Here is a 26,290-nt window from a genome sequence, read left to right on the forward strand (position 1 = left end):
ATTTTGTAATCATTTTGGGTATGAAAGGAAGAATGAGAAATATGGATTGATAATTTGTCTTTCTTGTATTCTGGCTTGTTTTGTGGCTCCTTTGTTTTATTTTTTCTCCCCTGTTTTCTATCAGTGGTATCAGAGCCAATGGTGAAGATCTTGGATGTCAAGTGTACCTGAGATAGTCACTGCAAATAGGAGTGGGGGAGCCGTCTAAACTCTCATCTATTAGATGTGTTGACTACTGAGCGTATCAGTTTGTTGGTGAAACTCAATCTACATGTTGTATGTTGGATCACTGCAGTTACAAGATTGTGGAGTTTGATGCAATCATTGAAGCCCAGTTGCAAAGAAAGCCCACTAAGAAAGGAATTATAATTGCAGTTTGAAAAGTCACTATTGATGGAATTTGATGAAGGGGAATTGTTTTGGTGAGGAATCTGGTAAAAAGTCAGTGTGGTTGAATTGAAGTAGTAGTCAAAGATAGTTGGAAATGGCAGATTGTGTTGAGATAATGCAGAGGCAGAGACGAGTCAAAGAGAAAAAGAGATACTAGAACATCGATGAGCAAGCCAAGGAGGTAGTTGCAAAAGAATGAAATGAAAGCCATTGATGTTGCTTAAGTCATCAAAGTAAGGAGAGTTGAAGCCATCATTGTCAGAGGAAATCATAGATTGAAGGTTTGCAATCATTAAAATCATTGTGAAACTACTCACAGCTAGGAGGAGAAGAAGATGCCGCTGGAAAGAGACTGCATAGGAGATCTATGTTTTGATTGGGTGATGATCTTGGAGAAGAAATGTTTGTAAGCTGTTGTATATGTTGTATAGAGTTTGATGACCTTGAAGGAGAAATTGGAGACTCAGACATTGCAGCTTAAAGGAGGCCATAACAGTTAAAAGGGCTACCAAAAAGAGAAGACTCTAGCAGACTGGAAGTGTAAGTTGTTGGCCAAAGATTGTGAAGGTGTACAAAGTTGTTTAGAGGAAGAAATTTGTAATAGCAAAAACACAATCAAGTGTCAGGGTAAGGTAAGTTTATTTTTATTTTTGTTTCAATGGGTAAAGTGGACAGAGTAAAGAAAGAGAAAACAAATGATTAAAAAGAAGAATTGAAGGAATGTAAGAAGAAAATTTCAGAAATGATATTTCTTTTAAAAGAGAAGCAAATGGAAAAATGTGAACTGTTAGATGAAAATTATAATCTTGAAAAAGAATTGAATGAAGTTAAAAATAAAAATAAGGAATTAGAAGAGAAATTATAGTTATTTGGTGATGTCAAAAGGAAGTTTGATGATTTGGAAGAAATGTCAAAAAGGTTAGAAGAAGAAAATAGTTTATAGAAAAGGGAACTCTTAAATTTGAAACAAGAGAATGAATGTTTCAAGTTAAAACCACTAGTTAGTAATGCTTCATGTGACACAAAAGATCTGTGTTCATCATTTAGTGAAGGTGATTTAGTTGAAACTGTTTGTGATAAAGAATGCAAGAAAGAAGATGAGAATGTGTTTACACATTATGTTAGTTGTGATGATAAGAATATTGGTTTAAAAATCATGAAGAAAATGGGTTATAAAGGTCAAGGATTGGGAAAACAAGAACAAGGAATTAGAGAGCCTATTGAGCCTATATTGAGGCCAAAGTATGAAGGTCTTGGATATGTCACAAGAAAAGAAAATGATGCTACCAGTTCAAGCAAAACAACCCATAAAAGGCATTGTATTAGTGTTTTCATTGCAATAGAGAAGGACACACAAAAGAAATGTGTTGGGACTTACATCCATGTAAAATTTGTGGTTTGAGAAATCATTCTGAAAAAATGTGTTGGAAGAAAGAATCAATACCAAGTTGTATAAAAATGGATTGTGGATGGACCTATGGACCTAGCTGGCAAAAGCTCACAAGTATGTTCAAAAGATTGTACAAATGTTCATATGTGAAGAACAATAGAAGTAATGAAAGCTTTGAACGTCCAAAAGGGATTAAAAATGTTTTCAGCCAAAAGAAACCATTGTCTAGCAAGGCAACTACTGATTGTATGGTGTTTTGAATACTTCAAACCAAAGAAATTGAGAGACTACAACAACAGTTGAAGAAAACTAGAGCACAAGAAAGAAAGAGGAGTTCATGAAAGAAATCAAAAAATCAGAGGAGGATATTAGTTACAGAGAAGACATTGTGAATGCTGAAAAATGCAGTAGCTGTAGGAACAACCGGTTAGTAAGAAAACCAAAGAAGAGATCACAGACAAAAAGGGAAGGTAGTTGAAGAAAGTTGAAAAGAACAAAAGAATGGATAGAATATTGGTAGTTGAGATTAAGGGGGAGTGTTGGAGTCTAATCTCACCTACCCCATCCACATGCTCCGTATGCACAAGTGTTTACAGAATTAGCAGGATTTGGATTTGTTTTCAACATCTACTCCAACCTGTCCATTGTACCTTCTATAGTGTTAAAACATTATTTTATATGCAAAATTCTGGAAGTTTCCAGCTACCTCCTGACCATTCTAGAAACATCTAAGACCTCCATTAAAAGAGGCATTTTGTAATCATTTTGGGTATGAAAGGAAGAATGAGAAATATGGATTGATAATTTGTCTTTCTTGTATTCTGCCCTGTTTTGTGGCTCCTCTGCTCCCCTATTTTCTATCATAATGCACTTTTTTTAAAGATAAATTTTTAAAAATGACATGGTATAAGGCCACGGTCTGTGAATCGAATCTTATAACATGACAATATTTTGGCTTACAAAATATACTGTTATTTGGAATCTTATTGAGAATTGGCACGGTATGCCCACTCCAATCTTATAAAGGCCTCTTCTCCTCATGCCTGTTATATCTAGTTTATTCAAAATGGCCTAGATTTTGTCTTCTCCCCTCATTTCGGTTTCTGAGGCTAGCACTAAATCCCGAGGATGGATTCAAACAAAAGTCCATGGGTCTTCGCCTTTTGGAAATTACTCACGCACAAAGAGTCCGGGTATTTATTTTTCTTTACTCTTTTCAAACCGCTTGTAATCCTTAATCCTGGAACTGAAAATTTGATTATTATTGTTTTTTACAATTGTTTACAGCTTGCCACAACATGCCATCTAATGTTCTTGTCGGAGAAGATACGAAAACACTTAAGGGTAACTTTATCTACTTTTGAGTTTAGATCTGTGAAATATTGGAGCGTTAAATAATTTAAGGTAGTTGTCTGTAGTTTTTGTATTAAAGTTTTTGCATCAACAATCTATAATCATTTTTTCTCCAACGTTGATGAAAAATTCTTTAACACGATCAAATTAACGATAGCTCACAGGGAGCGTCAAATCAATCCTAATTAAAGGAAGCCAAATTATGTTCATTCTGTTACAATATCTAACGAGGTATTAAGTATTGAATCTTTTGAGTTGGCCTACAGAATTTAGATGGATGAATTTTTATCAGCAAATTCTTTGGGTACTTGTGGATTTAGTGTTCCATTTATCATTAGTTACTGAGATTGAATTTGTCACTGAAAAATGTAGAACGCAAAAAATCCGAAGAAATAAAAGATATACAGTTACATGTAGTTAATATTTTGAATCTCAAAGTCTAATTGAATGTTGTTGTTCAGGCTCCTTTGGATGAGATAGATAAGAGAATAGAGGAATTGTTTGCAGAGATCAAAATGCTCTTAAATTTTGGTGGAAGATGGGGAAATAAGTCCCTCTGAATATGATACTGCGTGGGTAGCGAGAGTTCCTGCCATTAATGGCTCCGGTGCACCCCAATTTCCCCAAATGGTGGACTGGATTCTTCAGAATCAGTTACTGGATGGTTCCTGGGGAGACAAGAGTCGTTCTTTATCGTGTGATAGACTACTCAACACTCTTGCCTGCGTAGTTAATCTAACTATCAGGAGCGTTGGTAACGATCAAGTGAACAGAGGTAATTATATTCGTTTTTTGCCTTGCCTTTCCATTTGTGGTTCCTTTGGGCCAAAAGGCCAAACGACATTATCACCATATTTTAGCACTTACTATTTTTACCTGGGATAATTCAACTCAGATATTTTAAATTACCTTACATGAGGCATAGTTAAAGGATGAGGTTTACCTTCAAACAAATTAAAAGTTTTAATATCTGGACCATAGCAGGTCTTTATTTCTTAAGGACAAATACAGAAGGAATGATTAGAGAAGCACTTGGTCATCATCAATCCAAGGGATTCGAAATGGTCTTTCCTGCACTCCTGAGTGAAGCCAAACTTTTGGGTTTGGAACTTCCTTATGAGCTGTCTATCATAAAGCATATAATCGGAAAGCGGGACTCCGAAATTCTGAATTGAGAAAGTGAAATTCTAACCAATCTTTTCCTATTATCTATTAGTGACATGTCTTATTTCAAGGCACGCATTAACTAAAGATGGAAATGATTTAATAAGATTTTTGCGAATTAAATAATCTGTTGAAGAGCTACACAGCCATCCCTCAAAAATGTTGCAGTGTCTAGAAGGGATACAAGAAATAGTCGATTGGAAAAATATGCTGAAACTGCAATCCGAGGATGGATCATTCTCAGGCTCCCCAGCATCTACAGCTTGCGTATTTATGCACACAAGAGACAAGAATTGTCTACGATATTTGAGGAGCCTTGTTACAAAGTTTGGAGACCATGGTAATTCATGCATTTCATAGTCGCAAGCAATATTGATTGAATATTGGATTCTAACAGTCAAATGTTCACTAGATTGTATTTAATACTCGTAAGCGTTTGAGAGCGGTAGATAGTGTTGAATGTCTTGGGCTTGAATGCCATTTCGAAACGGAGATTAAACAAGCCATGGATTATTGTTGGAAGGACTAATTTCTCGTAAGAGATTGTAATTTAGCCACTTTCATCTTTGTATTATCTTGATAGGCTGTCTCTAGAGTCTCTAGAGATTGTAATTTAGCCACTTTCATCTTTGTATTACCTTGATAGGCTTTCTTGAATTTTATTGCTGTCCAAACCTTAGGAAAGATTGATTCATCCATTGCTTGCTGAATTAAAAACAGAGCTTTTGCATCCTTTTTTCTATTATCTTTAAGTTGATCTTTTTCTGCTTGTTGTAATCTCTGATAAGCTGCATCATCCTTGGTTCTACAAAACCTTTCTCTACCAAATCCCAAATATGAAGGGGTGGATGGAGATATGGATACACAGAAAAAATTTAACAATTAGATCATAAACACACAAAGCATATGAACACAGAAAAAAATTAAAAAATTATCTAACTATTACTTAGCCAATTCATGAGCGGTGGAAGTAGTAGTTCCATCGATTAAAAGATTAAATAGATAGCTCTGCATGCGTGGAAATAAAGAAGTCTTGACTGCATGAATGGGAAAAATGTGCACGAGGAGTTTAACGGTGGCCGACTGAGGGCTCACTGTGGATCTGAAGGCTAAGTATAGCAAACTGCAGTAAACGGTGGCAGGAGAAATTAGTCCTTCCAACAATTATGTGTTCAAGTGAGTAATTGTTGGAGTCTAATCTCACCTACCCCATCCACATGCTCTTATGCACAAGTGTTTACAAAATTAATGGTAGGATTTGTATTTGTTTTCAACATCTACTCCAACTTGTCCACCGTACCATCTATAGTCTTAAAACATTATTTTATATGAAAAATTCTGGAAGTTTCCAGCTACCTCCTGACCATTCTAGAAACATCTAAAACCTCCATTAAAAGAGGCATTTTGTAATCATTTTGTGAAATGAAGGAAGAATGAGAAATATGGATTGATAATTTGACTTTCTTGTATTCTGCCTATTTTTTGGCTCCTCTGTTTTATTTTTGCTTCCTTGTTTTCTATCAGTGGTATCAGAGCTGTAGCTCAAGAGTAGAAAGTGTTTTTGTTTTGCTCCATTTTGTCTTTGCTTTGTTAAAATGTACTGCTCTGTGAGCACTCCAGTTTGTAGATGCCAAATCGTGTGGAGATAACACAAAGGCGGAGACGAGTCAAAGAGGAAGGGAGATACGGGTACATGGATGAGCAGGACAAGGAGGTTGTTGCAGAAGAATTTAGTGGAAGCCATTGAAGCTTATCAAGTCCAGTCTCTGCTAGAAGAAGATTGATATTTCTTTTAATGTCAAACTGTTGCTGTTTATAGAGATGGAGTCGTAGCCAAAAGGGATGTTGCACAAAAACAACATTAAAGGCACAAATGATGGCTGACAATATTAAGGTTGAAGGAGCTTTGTAGAGTCTACCATACGGTTGAAGCTGTAGAAGCCTTCCAGAGAATCTCCCCTCAACAAAGGGAAGGAAAGTAACTGAATGAAGCTTGAATGAAAGAATAGAAGTCAAGGCTAAGTCATTGAGAGAAGTGTTCAAGGAGATTGTTGTTAATACATAGTTGGTGAATGAAAGGTTGTTTCTGAAGGAGATTGCGGAAATTAAAAAATTACCTCTTTGGAAGGAGACAATTTGCAGCAGTAAAAACACAGTCAAGTGTCAGGGTAAGGTAAGTTTTTTTTGTTTCAATGCGTAAAGTTGATAGAGTAAAGAAAGAGAAAACAAATGATTTAAAAGAAGAATTGAAGGAATGTAAGAAGAAAATTTCAGAAATGATATTTCTTTTAAAAGAGAAGCAAATGGAAAAATGTGAACTATTAGATGAAAATTATAATCTTGAAAAAGAACTAAAAGAAGTTAAAGATAAAAATAAGGAATTAGAAGAGAAATTATAGTTATTTGATGATGTCAAAAGGAAGTTTGATGATTTGGAAGAAATGTCAAAAAAATTAGAAGAAGAAAACAGTTTACAAAAAAGGGAAATTTTAAATCTGAAACAAGAGAATGAATGTTTGAAGTTAAAACCACTAGTTAGTAATGCTTCATGTGACACAAAAGATTTGTGTTCATCATTTAGTGAAGGTGATTTAGTTGAAACTATTTGTGATAAAGAATGCAAGAAAGAAGATGAGAATGTGTTTGCACATTATGGTAGTTGTGATGATAAGAATATTGGTTTAAAAATCATGAAGAAAATGGGTTATAAAGGTCAAGGATTGGGAAAACAAGAACAAGGAATTAGAGAGCCTATTGAGCCTATAATGAGGTCAAAGTATGAAGGTCTTGGATATGTCATAAGAAAAGAAAATGATGCTACTAGTTCAAACAAAACAGCCCATAAAAGGCATTGTATAAAGTGTTTTCATTGCAATAGAGAAGGACACACAAAAGAAATGTGTTGGGACTTGCATCCATGTAAAATTTGTGGTTTGAGAAATCATTCTGAAAAAAGGTGTTGGAAGAAAGAATCAATAATAGGCTATATAAAAATGGATTGGTGATGGACCTATGGACCTAGTTGGCAAAAGCTCACAGGTATGTTCAAAAGATTGTACAAATGTTTATATGTGAAGAACAATAGAAGTAATGAAAGCTTTGAATGTCCAAAAGGGATTAAAAATGTTTTCAGCCAAAAGAAACCATTGTCTAGCAAGGTAACTACTGATTGTATGATGTTTTGAAGACTTCAAACTAAAGAAATTGAGAGACTACAACAACAGTTGAAGAAAACTGTAGCACAAGAAAGAAAGAGAAGTTGATGAAAGAAATCAGAAAATCAGAGGAGGATATCAGTTAAAGAGAAGACATTGTGAATGCTGAAAATTGTAGCAGCTGTAGGAACAACAAGTTAGCAAGAAAACCAAAGAAGAGGTTATAGACAAAAAAGGAAGATAGTTGAAGAAAGCTGAAAGAACAAAAGAATGGATAGAATATTGGTAGTTGAGATTAAGGGGGAGTGTTGGAGTCTAATCTCACCTACCCCATCCACATGCTCTTATGCACAAGTGTTTACAAAATTAATGGCAGGATTTGTATTTGTTTTCAACATCTACTCCAACTTGTCCACCGTACCATCTATAGTCTTAAAACATTATTTTATATGCAAAATTCTGGAAGTTTCCAGCTACCTCCTGACCATTCTAGAAACATCTAAGACCTCCATTAAAAGAGGCATTTTGTAATCATTTTGTGAAATGAAGGAAGAATGAGAAATATGGATTGATAATTTGACTTTCTTGTATTCTGCCCTGTTTTGTGGCTCCTCTGTTTTATTTTTGCTTCCCTGTTTTCTATCAGTAATAGTATCTCCATTGTTGTGATTTTTAAAATATAAGTCAAAGATCATTTCGACTTCTCACTTTGGAAACGTATGGTAGGTACTGGGGCGAAAGAGGCGTTAGGGATATTGATCTCACAGCCACGGGCTTCAGGCTTCTCAGGATTTTCGGATACGCTGTATCTTCTGGTATACACGTGATTTCGATGAGCACTCATTCAAATTTTAATCGAGTGTTTAATTTCCAGAATTATCCGCTCTGTTTTAATCTCTAATAATGTCAAATGGCAGACGTTCTGCAAAACATGAAAGGCGAGGCTGACGAGATTTGTAAGCTGTCTGGTGTTGAAAATGGCGCAGGAATAACCGCTATATTGAATCTGTATAGAAGCTCATAGCTTAATTTCCCGGGCGAAAATGTAATGAGAGAAATAAAAAGCATTTACGAAAGATTACTTGAGCAAATGGCTGGAAAGAGAGAACTTTTCTCAGGCGAAGGCTGTTAAGGAAAGCCTTTGCCAAGAGATAATGGGAATTGTTGCCTTCTCTGATTTTTTTATCTTTGATTTACTACTGAACATAATAATATAGCTGTCATGGGCCTCTGTAATAAATGATCAATCTATCTGAACGAGCACGGGAGATTCAAGGTCGTGATGTGCTTCCTTACCTGCACCAACAGGTAAATACATTGCCTTGAACCCTTTACCCCTTTTTGAATTGCATTTTTTAAATTGATTCAGATTTCAGCAGAGCAAGTGGGAGATTAGTAGTTTAACAACATTTGTTTTTTTATTGCAGGATTCAGTGGTTGAATCATCTGTTCAGTTTGACAAAAGAAAGAGAATGGATGTTAAAAAGTTACTCGCCCTCGTTCGATGAATATATGAAGAATGGCTTAGCGTCGGTAGCACTGGAAGTAACTACCCTGACGACAATATTTTCTACGGGAGAGATTCTTTCTGATAACATTCTCGAGAAGCTTGACTTTCGAGGCGACTCTCTCAATGTCGTGTGTCTCACAGGACGTTTTGTGAACGTTGCCTCCCTTCATTTGTACAATGTTATTTAAGGCGAAATAGATCACGGGGAGTTGGCTTCCTTCGTACAACGTTACATTAATGACCATCCTGGAAGGGATGAACGAAGAGGCCCTTACGAAATTGAACTACCACTTTCTAATGCGTGGAGACGTACCCAAGCGTTACAGTACACTTCTTTTCAACACGGCCAGGGTAATGAAAGTGATTTACAAGATAGAAGACGGCTTTCTAAATGCCGCCGAAGACCTGGAAGATTCCATTAAAAAGTCTCTTTACGAACCTCAAATTCCAGCTTGCCCTGTAGCATAAAATGCTTATTCGATCGGTTCATAGAGCTTTGGGCGAATATGATGAGCATTATATTTGGGTATGGCAGGTGGCTTAAAAAACAAAGCCATCTTTTGCCACTTCTTTGAGGTAACAATGTATTTGTGAATTTTATATTTGTAATGGTCACAATTATGTACCATATCTTTTTTATCTTATGCTTTTGAGTTGACTTTGATTAAAGTGTATTATTTTATTTAAAAATAAGTCATAGTGGTATATTAATATTACTTTTTTATGTAGTTGTGTATTCATTTTCTTGAAATATTAAGTGGTGTATTTGTGTGTTAAGAACTTTGTGTGAATATGATGGGCATTATATTTCTCTATGGCACTACACCCTAAAACATAGTCATCTGTTCTCACTTCTTTTAGTAAATAATTCATTTGAGAATTTTATATATCATGCCTTTTTTTTCTTACATTTATGAGTTTACTTTGATTATGGTGTATTGTTTTATAAAAATAAAGTCACAACGATAAAATTAGCATATTAATATTATTTTTTTATTTAGTTGTGTTCACTATTCAAAATATGATTTAATGTAATTATATATCAACAAGTAATGTATTGCTATGTGAGAAACATTGTGTGAATATGATTGACATTATATTTGTACATGATAGGCATAGTAAAACTTAACCATCTATTTTCATTTAAAAAAAACAATAATGTTTTTTATAAAGTTAAATGGGTTTTACATGGACCCAAAACCAAGAGTTTTACAACAATCGGCTATCAGCCAAACAAACATGAACCAACATTAAAACAGGGGAGCATCCCCGAGAACTCACGAAAACAAAGGAAACATAGACAAATAAGACAAAACAAAAGAAAAAACTCTCAATTAAGAGAGAGCGCCAAATCCTTATTCTTCTGGATGGAAATCATGTTGATTTCCTCCAGCTCATCCATAATGAATTTGGAGGTACCCTTGTTGTTGCTCCTGCTTCTGGTTTTGCTATCTCCAGCGGCCATATCTTCCCCTCTAAGATCTTTCACTAGTGTGCTATGGTAGGATCTGTAATCAACAAGCATGACATTAATCTTTTCAAGCCCCTCAATACTGTTGTTCATGGCTTCTTTGCTAATGTCAACTAGGTTCTTGAGATTTTTCTTAATCTCCGCCATAAACTGCTCCACCTTATCAATCCTTTGTTTGTGATTGCATTTCATCACCTCAACATCCCAAGAGAGCTTTTGGGTCATAATCACGAGTTTCTTGGGTTTGTTGGGCTTGGGGGAAGTAGTGAAGATAATGATAATCTCTTTAACCCCCACTTTGAGGGTATCAATTTCACTCTCAACCGACTTCCAGTAGCTCTCTTGTCTTCTGGTAGCTTCCATAAGCAGATTCATCAGGTTACCAGTCCTCTGTATCCCACTGTTCTCTTCGTTGGCCATGGGCCCTTTTTTTTTTTTAGGACATTGATAGGAATTTCCAATTTAATTCCCTAATCTATAGTCTTTGGACTATGTTCCTTAGCTGCTAGCTTTTTCTTATGTTTAAAAAAGCGATAATGTTAAAATTAGCATATTATATTATTTTTTATTAAGGGCTAGAGGTAGGGGTTGGGTTAGGGTTAGGGTTAGGGTTATTATTAGGGTTATTATTACAATACGGATTAGGATTTCAACTATGCTCAATTTTGGACATAATTAAATATATTTATTTACATTTAATAAATTAAATAGAGTAGTGTTGCAACTTTTGTCATTGATATTAAATGTCAATTGACGAGTTTTAGAAAAGAGAATGGAATTGAAATATCAATTAAGCTACTTGGTTGTATGGTCGAGTTGCGTACCTACTTGATTGACTTATTTGAGCTACCTAGGTTTCTAGTTAAGTTGCTTGGGTGTCTAGTTGAGCTATTTGCATGTCTGTTTGAGCTAGTTGTCATGTCTGTTTGAGTTGGTTGTATGTTTGCTTATGCTTCCTAGTTGTCTACTTTCACCTATTGATGTTGTCATTTCTATTTCATAGTTAGTTCCAAAACTAGGGTTGACCTAAGGAAAACCCCTAATCCCAACCTATTTCTCTTCTCTAGTGTGTGTCGGAACACGTATGGAGCTGCGATCAACAGAATTGGTTTTATTTATAGAGATGAACATGTTCCCCTTTGGATGACAAAAAGTGTGGGGGACCAAAGTGATTGGCATTCAAGTTTTGAGATTTCAGGAGCTAATTCTAGAAACAGATCCAAACACTTTTACATTGCCTAGATCTAGGTTCGTTGCTCGATTCGACAATTCTAGTTCACTTTTCATGTGTTTTCACTTTAATTCCAACACATTTCCCCTAGTTTCAGCATTTTCACAGTTCAACTTAAAATTAGGATCCCCCCAAAGTGAAACTAATAAGAATTCTTAGCCCTATCCTTACTAATTTGTCGCTTCTAGATCTATTAGGTTCATGCCTCAAATTAATTATATGATCCCTAAGCCTAAAATTAGTGGTTTCTACTACATGTAGCGGTGAAAGCCCCAATTTTTCACCATTACACATGGTTTATCTAGTTTCCATTCTTTCCTCTTTGCAACCCTGATCTATCTTTTGGACTTTATTTTCTAAATAATGCATACCCCAAATAGTGTGCTCCGCTTGTAACCAACAAACCCCTTGATTTAAATAGGCCACATAAACACTTAGGCATTCTTGCATCATTGTGACCCAATAGTAGAAACCTTGCGAGGTTGGGAATTCCCTATTCCTTATAATTTTTAGGAGAAGATTAGTGATACTTAGCTTGTGTTAGGTGTGTCAAAAGTCCCATCAATAGGTGGTCCTTGCTATAGAGACCTTCTACCATGGATATGGAAAAGTAATTCAATACATATGCACGTAGGATTTGATGCTTCTAGCACATAAACTAACTCTTCACTTGTAGAAGCTTCTAATATCTACAGTTATCACAATCATGGAGATTTTTTACTAACCATCACCCTTATAAAGGGAATTTCAAGAAAGAACTTTAAACAATTTATTTCCTTACAATGCACACTCAAATTCTCACAACTTCAACAATATATGACATAATTATAAACTCTTATATCATCCATGATAGAATACTTGACTAATAACTAACAAATATTGCAACAATTCCCTAGTGGAGTCACCAATCTATTAGTTATTCCAATTGCTTTTCCAAACAGATTCATTGGAATTGACCATATTTTTTGAATACATTTTAGGTAAATGACCAATCAATAGGACTCAAATGAATGTTAAAATCCTCTACACTTTTCACTCTATAAAATTAAGGTGGGTCTCTCCTTATAATTCCTAAAGAACTACTTCAAACGACGCACAAAAATTACAATTTACAACAAAAAATTTCCAATAAAAATATACCATGGAAAGTCTATCAAACCTTGAATCTGATTATATTCTTGGTATTTTCAACATTCACTTAGCAATTGGAAATAATTTCTAAGCTAATTCTACAAAGGTACAAACAAAATTTTCAAAGGTATTTTGGTATTGAGTGTTTGGGAACGTGAAATTAACGTCTAAACATAATTTATGTCTTAATCCATGGGAGATGGAGTCTAGATGAAAATTAAAAACAAATTCACATAATAGCATTAACTCAAATGACTTAATCCTTTTCAATCATGCATTACATACATTTGTCTAGACTTTTAACCATAAAATTCTACTCATTGATCTTAATTGTTTTCACAAAACTATAATAATGTGTTAACAAAAGAATTATTTCATTAAAAGAGACCCATTATCACATTAAATAGTAACAAAGAAATTGAAATGATAAATCAAGATATGATTGATATATTACCTTATATAGGAAATGTGAGTACAATTTGGAGGCAATTTTGTAGTATATACATTTCTATTCAAAATGACTAAAGCTATTACATGAGCACATTAATTTCTAAAATTATTCTCTAAGACTCAAAACTAAACACCAACTATGTCTACTCACTCAAATTAAAATTTGAAAACTTGTGCTAATGATCTTGAATTCTCATTTATAGGAATAACAGAGAAAACAAGGTTCAAATCATAACACACATGTCACATTTTTATTTGATAATTTTTTTACAAAAAAAGAAGATACCCAAAGGTATCTTTGCTAGCGACGACAAACAAAAATAGAAACACCACCTAAAGAAAACAAAGAATAAAATCTTAGCTATATAAAGAATACAAATCCCAAGGCTAATACTATACCACTATTAGCTAAAATTGGTTGGAGAAGACTTACTTTTAGGATTTGAGCCACAAACTTTGTTGATGATTCATTCTCCCTTCAAATGTGCAAATGACATGAAGAATCCTCAAATTGAAAACCTTGAAGAGAATAATACAAAGGAAAAAGTCGACAGTGGCAGAGAATATTTGGAAACCAATGGACTAAAATCTGATGATAGTTCATTAATATATAGATTGAGGACAATTAGTCTCTTTTGATAATCATTAAGTACCCATGGTCTAGCTAATCTGGCAAGGTCTCATATTTGAAAACTAAAGTGTGACATAACTCTACAACTTTAAATGTTTTCCCTACTTGGTTGAAAAAGGAGTGCCCTCTAGTGATAATTAACAACATGAAAATAAGCATAGAGAAACTAAAATTGAAAAATAGAAAAATGTGCTAAAAATGCCAAACTCATAATACTCTGACTTCATTGATACTCCATAGACACCCATGACCTCTGGTTCTAGCAAGGTTTTATAATTTTCAAAGTGTAAATTCATTGACATTTTTTTTTATTCTAATCACATATAATGACTAATAAACAAATGAATTTGAGACAAATGATCAAGGTACTCTTGAGTCATATAAGTGACATTCACAATATTTATGTGATACATACTATATTCAAGTGAATGTATGTTATTTAACTAATCACTAGTGTTTTTTATAACCCTTCATTCATCACTATTGGGAACACTAGTAGCGCTTGGAAGCATATTTATGATTTCCCACTTTTATTCTTCTCTATCTTTTATTCGTCCATCAACATTTTCTAAAAAGGAGGGAACATGGACATCTTTCATTTGATCATACCACTTGATCTCTTTGACAAGTTTGTCAAGAAATATCTTATGTTCCCTCAACCAAATAGTCATTACCCATGTATTATTGCCAGTGATTTCCAAGATCTTGCCAAATACTTCTTTATCATAACTATCTTTATTTTACGTCAAGATATACAAGAAACCCGATGCCTTCATCCTTGAATCCAATTCTTTATTTATGCATCCCAACCTTCCTTCCACTCACCTATGCTCACAAAAAGCCTTGTGGGTTTCAATTTAAATATTGACCAATTGTTATTAAAATGGTTAAAATTTCTTTCAAACCCTCTATTTCACAACCCAGTAGCTATTGTAGACATGGTGGCTTTTAATTCCATAATCAATTATTTTTTCATTTCCTTGTACTTTTTTAATACTCTTCCACTATGTCCTCTCAATGGATACTTCAATCAATTTCTTCTATGATTCTAATGTACTTTTCATTATTGATAACAAAGAAAAACTTGAGAAAGAACCTATTTTGTCCCTCATCTTTAAATTTTCTTTATCTCAAGTATTTATTTTCATTATTCATTTCAATTCTTTCCTTGGCAAATTTTTGAACCTGAGATTTAATGAACCTAGCTACATTGATAGTCAAAACTACATCTTGTATTAGGTCATTATCCTCAAGCTTGTGAACAAGTTGTCCATAAATCTTACTCAAGTCCTCAATTATACATGTCCTTTTTTCTAGAGGATACAATGTCAAGGTACATAGAGAAGCATTGTCTAGATTAAACCATGATCTAGTGTATATCTTGATAGTTGTATCTATGCTTTACTTGACCTTCATATTCTGATTAACCCTACTTTTAACACATGATGTCACATACTTTCTAATAGATCAGACTCATGTTGAAATAATATATCAGTTATTGTAATTCCATCAGGCTCTTAATCTATATAAACACCTCTTTATAAAGGATTTTGCTTCATTCTTCATTTCTCAAGTTCCATTATCTTAATAAATATAGAAATCATCCTCTACCAATAATCCTTATTGTCTATATTCCTATCTAAATCATCTTACAAATTATATCATTGAATGTATACAATCAATTTCTATCAACTTGAGCATTACTAATGAAATGTTTAGGATTAAATTCTTTTCAAATCTTGCCTATTGACAACTTTTAGTATATGATCTCTTTTGATAAAAGAGTGTATGCTTCAATTGTAGCACAACTTTAAAGCCACAAAATTCTAAAGTGTCAGGTAGAAATGATTTCTTATTATACATCTTGAAATGCATACAGTTTCATTCATCCATTTGTCTTACTATCTCCAAAAATGCTACTCTATCTAGAAGAGTCCTTAGCAGTAAATTTGGCACTCCTTAAAATCCATAGACTTTGATCTTGGGCTAGTATTTAAAAGCATAGAAATCTCTCCAATTATGGTCAATCACTACTGTAGTTTCACAACCTTGAGGGCTGAAAAGTTTCATAATTGCTGGAGATAATCTATTATCACAAGGGTGGCCCAGTTCCATATAAAGTTGTTTAAAAAACATTTTTTTCAAAAAATAAATAGTGTGGCTTCTCACATTTGTTGTCCCACATAATTATCCACATTTGGATAGGACAAAAGTTACTATCATCATAATGAGGGTTTAGGATGAATTGAGTCTTTCCACATCTCATATTCCCAACTACTATATGGTAGTAGAAGTACTAATAATGAGTAATTGTTCTTGATGGAAGCTAGACCTTTATTAATCTCATGAGTAAGATATTGTGTGTAGTTAAAAGAACTCACATTATAGCTTTAAATATTATTTGTAAGGACCATTAAGACAATATCCATCTTTACAGAGGCATCAACACCCAGGACCTGACACACTAAATAACACGTTTCCTCAAAATACTCTTCAAACAATTTTATATTGAATGGGGTCTTGTCAATTGTCAGTAAACTATCATAGTTTTCCAACAAACCTAGGCTTATGATGAGGAAACCACTTCCTCTTGAAGTTAATTTATATTCTATTGTATTCTTTTGTGAGTGTGCCTCGGTTAAGCCTCATGTCAAAACTAGTATCCAAGGTGAAAACTTGAAATATGTAGTCCTAATTGGTAACTATGAAGTCCTCCCCAACTGCTTTACAAATAGTTTTTCTCTCAGGAACATACTTGCTAGACATTAACCTGATCAATTTTAAATTGACAAACACATTTGAGACCACTAACTTACGCAACCCTAGCCCCCAATGGTTGTAGATTGCGATATCCATAAAAAAATTATTGTAATTGTACCTTAACATTTTTTACCCTCTATCTAGATTCCAAGGATCTCTAATTCCCTTTTGAATATCCTCAAATATTTCCAAGTGGGGGTTAATCCCCTATGATTTCTTTGGCCTTAAGCTTGAGAAAGGCATTTGTTCAATCAATTTTTGGTTGGCATATTTGTCTTTCTTTTTCCTCTTAAGCTTGGGTTGCAAAGAACTAGCCATTTGTACTAGAGTTTTGAAAAATTTAATAAAGAACAACAAATTTTATCTGGGACAAAAGAAGTGTGGTTTCTTTTCCATACTGTTAACCCTTTTGAATCTACAAAAAGTAAGACTCAAACTCCTAACAAACATATGCTACTACAAACCCTAATTTACAACACCAGTAACTTTTGAGGGAAGTAATAAAACAAGAAGAACAATACAACAAGCTTGAAGGTAACTTATTATTCAATGAGTTCCACAACTCTATTTTAAAGTGCCTTGAAATTTTGTTTCAACCACTTAGAAAGCTCTTACTTCTCTATTTCTTTTGTCAAGGGCTTTAAAGAATTCTAAATTTCTTTGTAGCATAATTTTCCAACTTATTCTCATTTAGAACACTCATCGACATGCATTAATGCTTGATCATGTGAACTTCAGTACTAGTGTTGGGTTGATTTCCAAGTTTTAATTTCCATTGTCGATCAAGAGTGATCAACGACTATTAGACATGCTTGAATTTTCTCATTGATGTGGCTTTTTCCCATAAATAGTTCACTAGGTTGTTGAGGCTTAAAATGGCTCCAAGCAATGCATATACCTTCCACAAATGCCTAGGAAGTCAACACCCTACTTGAGTTGACCATTCAAGTTCCACCTCATCGTAGATGCAAGCTGCGACAAAATATTAACTATCATCATCTCTGACTTTATTGTTGGGTTATTGGAGCCTTAAAGAGGCTCCAGTAATAGTGTAACTCCCAGTAAAATTTGGACCCACAAGTTGCATCCTCTACCGCTTATCACTTTATTGCTAGATCGCTAGACCTTAAAAGCATGTCCAATAATAGTTATATCCCCAACAAAGGGTACTAAGGTTCCTACTCCACATACCCCAAGAGACTTATGTCGTTGGTTTATTGGGGCCAACAAAGGCTCCCAGTGACAATGGAGGCTCTACTAATGGCATCTGTGACTTAAGGAAATATAAATGCACTTGGATACTTGGTCCTCACTAGGGATTTGAGGCATAAGGGGTTGTAATGTTGGGACATCAAATATTAATCCTGAGGGATTGGGCTTTAATGAATTTTGAAGACTGGCTAATATGGGAAGCTAATACATGGGACCGAATAATAGACACTGCTAAGACACACAAGTCATGACTTAGAGGGAGACTTGTCGTGCAAACCATTCAATGCAGGATTTTAACATTACAATGCAAATACAAAGGGCTTAAAGATTTAAACTTAAAGAATATTTTAAACATTCCTTAATGACTTTGAGAGGATAAACACATGGCAAACCCAGGACATTAAGTTGTGAAATTTTTACTATCCCAACTATTCCTTTTATGAAAACTACCAAAGAAAAAATATTTTAGCTATATAGTTTTTAATTAGTTTAGACAATTGAACATTAATCCTTCAATAAATTAACATTATTAGTCAGATCCACAATATTTTTAATAAACCTTTAACATGTATAAATTGTTTCTCAAAAAATGAAGAAAGAGATATGAGACAAATCAGCCTCAAAAAATGAGAATGACATAAATAAACCATAGCATCTAAATCATCAATAAAGAATATTATTGAGAAATAATAAAGTAGTTACAATATAATATCAAGTATTTCCTTTATGGAGATCAACATCTTCTCAATTTGTTAAAAATCTAAAGTCGTAACCCTACAAAAAACCCCTCCCTCTTTCCTTGATCTCAAGCTCTCAATATATTAACTCAAGGAGTCTTGTACAACAACTATAAGGAATCACCATGTTCTTAAAAAAGGTTTTAAAATACCATGGTAAAAACAAATATAACACACATTCCATAATTTGTGATTGACAACATTGTGAAGATGCCCTGTCATATGACATAACATGCATTATAAGTGAGTCAATGTACCTAGTCCACTTTGTAACCTCCTTTTTAATCATGCTCCTGTGCTTTATAATATCTATTATAAAAAAATAAAAAATAAATCACACATGACATAATGGTCAAGGCATAAAGGGAATGTTCTATTTGCTTAGGACACATAAAATAATAAATAATTAAATAATATGAACATTAGGACTTGCAAGGTGTAGGACACACCTAATCCAAACAAGCATACACATTTGTGGAATACTTGTAAATACCTCTAATTTAATTTCTACCTCTCAAATTCATCTATTGATATCTTCTATCTCTATAGTAGTATAATTAAAACACTTCCCCATTTTACTAGCTACCACATGTAAATATTTCTATTACATATTTGTATCTTATTATTATCTATATTCTAACAATGATATAAATTTTTCACAACATCTAATTTTAAACTAATTTTGATTTTCATTCATGATATCTTCTTACACACCAAAGATATATATATAATCTATGTTAAATATATCACCCTAAAAAAGTTCCTATTTAAAATATTTTATACATTTAAATCTCCAAAACCCTTACTTTCCTATCTGTCATATCGAATCCCCATACAATAGATATCTTAATTATAGCATGTATTAATATAAATCATAGGAAAAAGCATAAGTGATTGTTCTTGGTAGAGTCATGACATCACCGATAAGTGTGCAATAATATGTTTTAGGAAACTTGGAATTGTTCTTGGTAGAGTCATGACATCACCGATAGGCCTCTCTTCATGCTTGTTAAAGACAACATACAAAGAAAATGTTTATCTATTTTATTCAAAATGGCCTAGGTATTGATTTCTCCGATTTTTTTTTTCGCTTTACTCTTTGCAAATTGCTTGTAATCTTGGGACTGAAAACTAAATTATTGTTATTTTTTTCAATTATTTTCATCTTGCCACAAGATGCCATCTGATGTTCTTTTCGTAGTGGATACGAAAAACACTTCAGGGTAATTTGATCTACTTTTTAGTTTAAATCTATGAAATATTCGATCATTAAATTGCGTTAAAGATTTTTTTCAAAATCTATCATCAACTTCTTTTTATTCTTGGACTCTATTATTCTAATGTTAAAAACAATAAAATTCAAAAACTACAGAATTATTGCAGCTTGAACGATAGCGCATAAGAACCGTCAAATCAATCCTAATTAGAAGAAGCCAGATTACGTTCCTTCTATTTCAATATTTGAGGAAGTTTTATGTATGGACTTTTTGCATTTGCCTACAAAATTTATCAGCAGATTTTTTGTTTGTCACCTATGGAATGAGCATTACATTTGTTAGTAGTTACTGTGATTGAATTTTTCACTGAAGAATGTAGAACCCAAAAAGTCCAAGAAGAAATAAAAGATATGCAGTTAGATGTAGCAATATTTTGAAATCTTAAAATCTAATTGAATGTTGTTGTTTCAAGCTCCCTTGGATGAGATACATAAGAGAATAGAGGAATTGGTTGCAGAGATCAAAATGTGGGAATAAGGGAGAGCTTAAGTAAAAAAAAACAGAGCAAAACACAAGAAAGACAAATTTTCAATTATCATTCCATATTTTGATTCATTCTACCAACGGATTATTAAATGCCTCTTGATATTGAGGACTTAGATCTTTCTAGAATGGGCAGGAGGTAATTGGAAAAAACTTCCAAAAATCTACTCATTGATCACTTCCATTTTTAAAGACTCAAAGCTCATATCTCCTTTGTTGCAAGTAGTCCACTTTAATCACCCATATGTACACTAGATGGTCTAACCAATACGTAACTGTATAAAACTTCTGAGAAAATATGCATAACAAAAAATGCCATATCTTTTCAAATCTCCTCCAAAATCTTTTTAAAAATCCATTTTCAAAACTGGTCTTCAATCCTGATACAGGTAGGACATATCTAGGTGGAGTATTTGAGATTAAAATCTCTAATACTCCTCCTTAATCTCAACTACTATTCATATCATTTATCTTTTTGATCTTTACATCTTTTTGAATTACAATGGTAGTCAAATTCTTCAACAATCTTCTTTTTGTTTACTAACTATTGCTAGTGCTGCTCAATTTTTCAGATCTCACAATGTCTTTGGTACATTTGTTTGGCTTCCTTAACTCTTGCGGCAATCTCTCAATCTCTTTGGTTTGAAGTCTTCAAAACATCATACAATCAGTATTTGCCTTGCTAGGCAATGGTTTCTTTCTACTCAAAACATTTTTCATCATTTTTGAACATTCAAATCTTTCATGATTTCTATTTGTCTTCACATTTGAATATTTGTACAACCTTTTGAACATACGTGTGACATTTTTCCAAGTACGCCCATAGACCCATCCATAATCCATTTTTATACAACCTAGTATCATAGATTTATTCTTCCATTCTTTTATCCAACACATTTTTTCAGAATGATTTCTTAAACCACAAATATTACAGGGATGTAGATTCCAACACATATATTTTAGGTGACCTTCTCTATTACAATGATAACACTGGTTTTCTTTCTTTAGACTGATTTGTTTAAACATGTATCATTTTAAACATCATTTTCATTTTTTCTATATCCAAGCTCTTCATATTTTGGCCTCTCTATTGGCTGAATGGGCTCTTTGATTCCTTGTCTATACTTTCCCAATCCTTTACCTTCATAACACATTTTCTTCATGATTTTGAAACCAACATTATTTTGAAATAATCCTCTATTATCAATGTCACAACCAGCAATATTTCAAAACACATTGTCAACTTCTTTCATACATTCTTTATTACAAACACATTCACACTTACCAGTTATACAATCATCTGTGCCACATGATACATAACTTACATATAGCTTTGATTTCAAACATTCAATCTCTTATTTCAATTTTGATATTTCCTCCTTCTATAAACTATTTTCTTCTTCTACTTTCTTCAGTTTGTCTTGTAAGTCATCAAAAAAAAATTCTATTTGTTCTACCTCCTCCTTCATTTTCTTAATCTCATCAAACAACTTTATTTTTTCCTCTAAATCTTCATGTTTCTTCTTTACTTTGTTTAATTCTTTTTCAAACTCACAATTCTCATCCAAGAGCTTAGATTTTTTAGTTTGTCTCTCTTTTATGGTTGCTATTATCTCTAATTTTGATTTCTTCATTTCCATTAATTCTTTGTTTATAACATCTATTTCACTAATTAAATTTCTATTTTCTTTTTCAACCTTCTTTCCTATCTTTCCCAGTTACACAAAAGATTTTAAACTTACCTCGCTCAAACACTTGACTGTGTTTCTACTACTGCGAATTACCTCTCGTTTTTTAAGTCTTCTTCAGCTACTGCATGGATTCAAACTTCTAAAAACTCCAACTTCTTCGACAACTTCTCCTTAGCAGCTTCTATTTTTTGAGATCTCTATTTGTAAATTGTGATTTGGTTTCCATCTCTGACAGCATGGGGCAACCCTTTTTTTTGTTTTCTTCAGCTGCAGTTTGACTAGGCAATTCATAAACCTTCTCTCGCTCAAACTTTAGCAACTCCCGACATACCATGATTCTTGCCTTTCAACTACTTTCAGGCTTCAAAATATTCTTTTGTTGGTAGCCGATTACTTACTATAGGTTCAAATCTTACAAGATCTCTCATTTAAATAGCTTTCTTCCAAATAATTTTAGACCTTCGGTCATGCTTCTTGGCATGACTTTCTTCCACCATTTATTCCACCATAATTCCACTTTTATTGGAAACTAAGGAGATTCTCCTATAATTGACCTCTTACACAAATTTCAAATGATATTTCTTTTCTCTTCTTTTGGGAGTGACCCGTCTTCTCCATTAAATGAGTTTCATGTCACCTGCACCTCAAACCTTTGATTTCTAAACACACTTTCTTTTTTATAAACTACAAGTCCTTTCTTGGCTGCAATATGACTTTCTTACATAACTAAGATCTTAAAAGTAATTATCTACCTTTCTTGGATTAGGAAAACCCATAATATCTTTGTTAAGTTCACCAACAACAACAAGCTCTTCAAATTCTATGATTCATTGTTGTCTTAACTTTGATAGGCAATCATTTTCTTTTAATAGTAGTCACATTCTTCAACCCTTGGATACTTTTTTTGTCTATAGATTCAAATTAGATTTAGATAGAAACTCTTCCTTCCAAATTGATGCAAGAGTATATCCAGTCGATGAGCAATTTTGCATCAACCAAAAAAAATATTTTCTTTCAGCTTTGTTCTTGTTCTATGTTGCAGTTTCTGTGTTTCTTCTAGAATTTTCTAGTAGTTGTTCCTTTTTCACCGTAGATTAGATTGTTGGCTTCCAGACTAGTTCTTGTTCTTTGTTTGATATTTTTAGTTCATTTTGACTCTTTTTCATAAGTTATCGCTTCCAGATTGTCCCTTTCTTGGTTCCCGAAGCAATTTTGAGCTTAACGACTATTTGGAGATTTCTTCTCATGTAGAGTGATTTCTTGGCTTGTAGATCTATTTGGTACCATGATCGATGGTACCTATATTACACGTTTCATTTTCTTGTCTCTGGAGAATGCAATGTTTTGTGACTGACATAGATATGTTCTGGATTTTATTTATATAGTTGTAATTGATCCTTTGTGGGGCAATGAAAGAATGTAGGAGGATGATTTCATGCTATGTAATTTGGATACCTCTTAGAGGTCTGGATGAATTGTAATCTAGAATGTATGTTTTTCTAGGCTCATAAGCCTATATGTAAACTAGAGGTTTCTAACTTTTTTGGGTTTGTTGAATTTGGAAGATCTGATAGACTGGATTGATGAGTTGGAGAACTACTTCGAGTTTGAAAATATTAAGGACTGGCAAAGAGTCCAGTTTGAACAAACTAAGTTGAAAGGGAATGATTCTTTGATGGTGGAAAGAGTTGCAAAAAGATAGAGTGGAGAAAAGTGAGAAGAAAATCACTTGATGGGGTTAAATGGTTGTGAGATTGAAGGTTAAATTCATTTTGGGAAACTACGAGTTGGAGTTATTCGAAAGGTTGCAGAACTTTAAGAAGAAAGACATAAGTGTGAAGTAGTATACTGAAGAATTCTACAAGGTGATGGATAGATCCGATCATCCAGACTGGTATTTCATGTTGTTGATTGATGACTATTCAAGGATGATGTGGGTTTCTTTCTTAAGGGAGAAATCTGAAGCATTGGAGACGTTCAATATTTTTAAAGATATGGTTGAAATTGAGACTGAATTGAAGTTGAAGTGTGTAAGATTTGACAGAGGTTATAAATTCTACTAAGAGAAATGCCTACCAATGTTATAATAAGATATTGAGGAAGATAGTTGGCAGTGCTAATGTGAAATTTGATGAAAGTAGTGTGAGACAAATCAGATCTTGCAGATATGATTTAGATGATCATGATGTTAGTTAAGATAAAGGAAAGAAAGTGCAGACCCAAAATCAAATTTAGATTGTTCTGGAAAAGCCCGAGAATGAAGGAGATGGTACAAGTGCTACTGCAAAAGGAACAACTCAAGAGTCTGAAAATCAAGCAAATCCTAAGACTGCTAGATATGTAAGATTGAATCATTTAGAGAATTAGATCATAGGTGATAAGAATAAAGGTGTGATGACTAGGAGAATAATTATGGAAGAATATTGCTTGATTTCTAATATTGAGCCTAAAGATGTTAATGAAGCATGCAAAGATGAAAATTGGGTTAAAGTAATGGAAGAAGAATTAAACCAAATTGAGAAGAATAATACACGGATTCTTGTTTCTAGACCTAAGGTTAAAAATGTGATTGGAACTAAATGAGTCTTCAAAAATAAATTGGATTAACAAGGTGATGTTGTTAGGAATAAAACAAGACTTGTTTGTAAGGGATATTCTTAGATGGAAGGAAATGAATTTAAGGAAACATTTGCTCTGGTGACAAGAATTGAAGCTATTATATTATTTCTTGCTTATGCTGACTACAAAGATTTCAAAGTTTATCAGTTGGATGTGAAGTCATCGTTTCTTAATGGTGAGTTAGAAGAGGAAGTTTATATAGAGCAACCAGATTGATTTCAGTTGACAGATTAGGAAGATATACTCAAGCAAGCCCCAAGAGCTTGGTATGCTAGATTGGATACAATAAACGTACTGCTTATAGTAATCTATATTTCAACATTGATCATGATAACATTCTAATTCTGGAGGTATTTTTTGATGATATTATTTTTGGAGGGAATGATAGTTTGTGCAAGAAGTTTGTTGATGACATGCAGAATGAGTTTGAGATGTCTATTATTTGTGAGATGAAATTCTTTTTGGGATTCCAAATTACTCAGCTAGATAAAGGCATTTTAATATCTCAATCGAAGTATGTCAAGGAATTGTTGAAGAAGTTTGGTTTGGATGACTCATATCCAGATAGAAGTCCTATGGTGACCAGATGTAAGTTGACAAAGGATGATGATTCTATGAAAGCAAATCAGACTAGATACAGATCTCTGATTGGTGGATTGTTATATTTGACTCTGACTAGACTAGATATCATGAATGTCCTATGTCTTATTGCAAGATTTCAAGTTGATCCTAAGGAATCTCATGTTATAGCTATAAAAATATTTTTTTAGATATTTGAAAGAGATAGTTGATTTTGGTTTGTGGTATCCTAAATATCATGACTTTACCTTGAGTGCTTTCACTGATGATGATTGGGTAGGTGATGCTGATGACCATAAGAATACTACTTGTGGTACATTTTTCTTGGGAAAGAGATTGGTTTCATGGATGAGTGAGAAGTAGATTACAATTTTTTTATATACTACAGAGGTTAAGTATATTGCTACTACTAGGAATTGTACTCAACTAGTATGGATGAAGAAGATGTAGAATGATATCAGTTATTTATAATGACAAGTGCTATGAAAATTTCTAAGAATTGAGTGTTATATTCAAAGACTAAGCATATATCAATCAAGTTTCATTTCGTGAAAAAAAATATGAATGAGAAGGAAGTCAGATTAGAGTATGTATCTACAAATGAACAAATTGTGGATATCTTCATGAAGCCTTTGCTTAAAGATAATTTTGAGTATCTCAGAGAGAAGTTAGGGGTAATTTTCTCTCCTTATGAGAACTAAGATTCATTGAGTTGCATCAGTCCAATGAATTTCACAGTCATATTTTGTGATCTGGATTGATGAGTGGTGGCTTCTACTCAGGGGGAGTAGTTAGTGTTGTGGTTCAGATGTTCAGATTTGTTAGTTTTGATGCCTAGTTTTGGGGAGAGAGATTTGTGCAATATGTGTCTTTAGCATAGATGTCAAAGGGGGAGAGAGAGATATGCAAAAAACTTATGCTGAGCTATGTCCATGATCTAAGGGGGAGTTGATTATTTTATTTCTTTGCATTGATTATTTTCCACATTCATATGTTTCCATAAATGTCAAAGGGGGAGATTATTGGATATTGTTGAGAAGTTTGTCAGAATGTGTT

At 33.4% G+C, this 26,290-nt stretch overlaps 1 pseudogene; it reads left to right on the forward strand.

Annotated features, from left to right (window-relative positions):
* The first annotated feature begins 2,571 nt into the window (after positions 1 to 2,571).
* LOC131078768 (bifunctional levopimaradiene synthase, chloroplastic-like) lies at positions 2,572 to 9,622 on the forward strand (annotated as a pseudogene).
* The last annotated feature ends 16,668 nt before the right edge of the window (positions 9,623 to 26,290 follow it).

The sequence above is a fragment of the Cryptomeria japonica genome, unplaced genomic scaffold (assembly GCF_030272615.1).
Source record: "Cryptomeria japonica unplaced genomic scaffold, Sugi_1.0 HiC_scaffold_291, whole genome shotgun sequence".
Classification (NCBI taxonomy): Eukaryota; Viridiplantae; Streptophyta; class Pinopsida; order Cupressales; family Cupressaceae; genus Cryptomeria; species Cryptomeria japonica.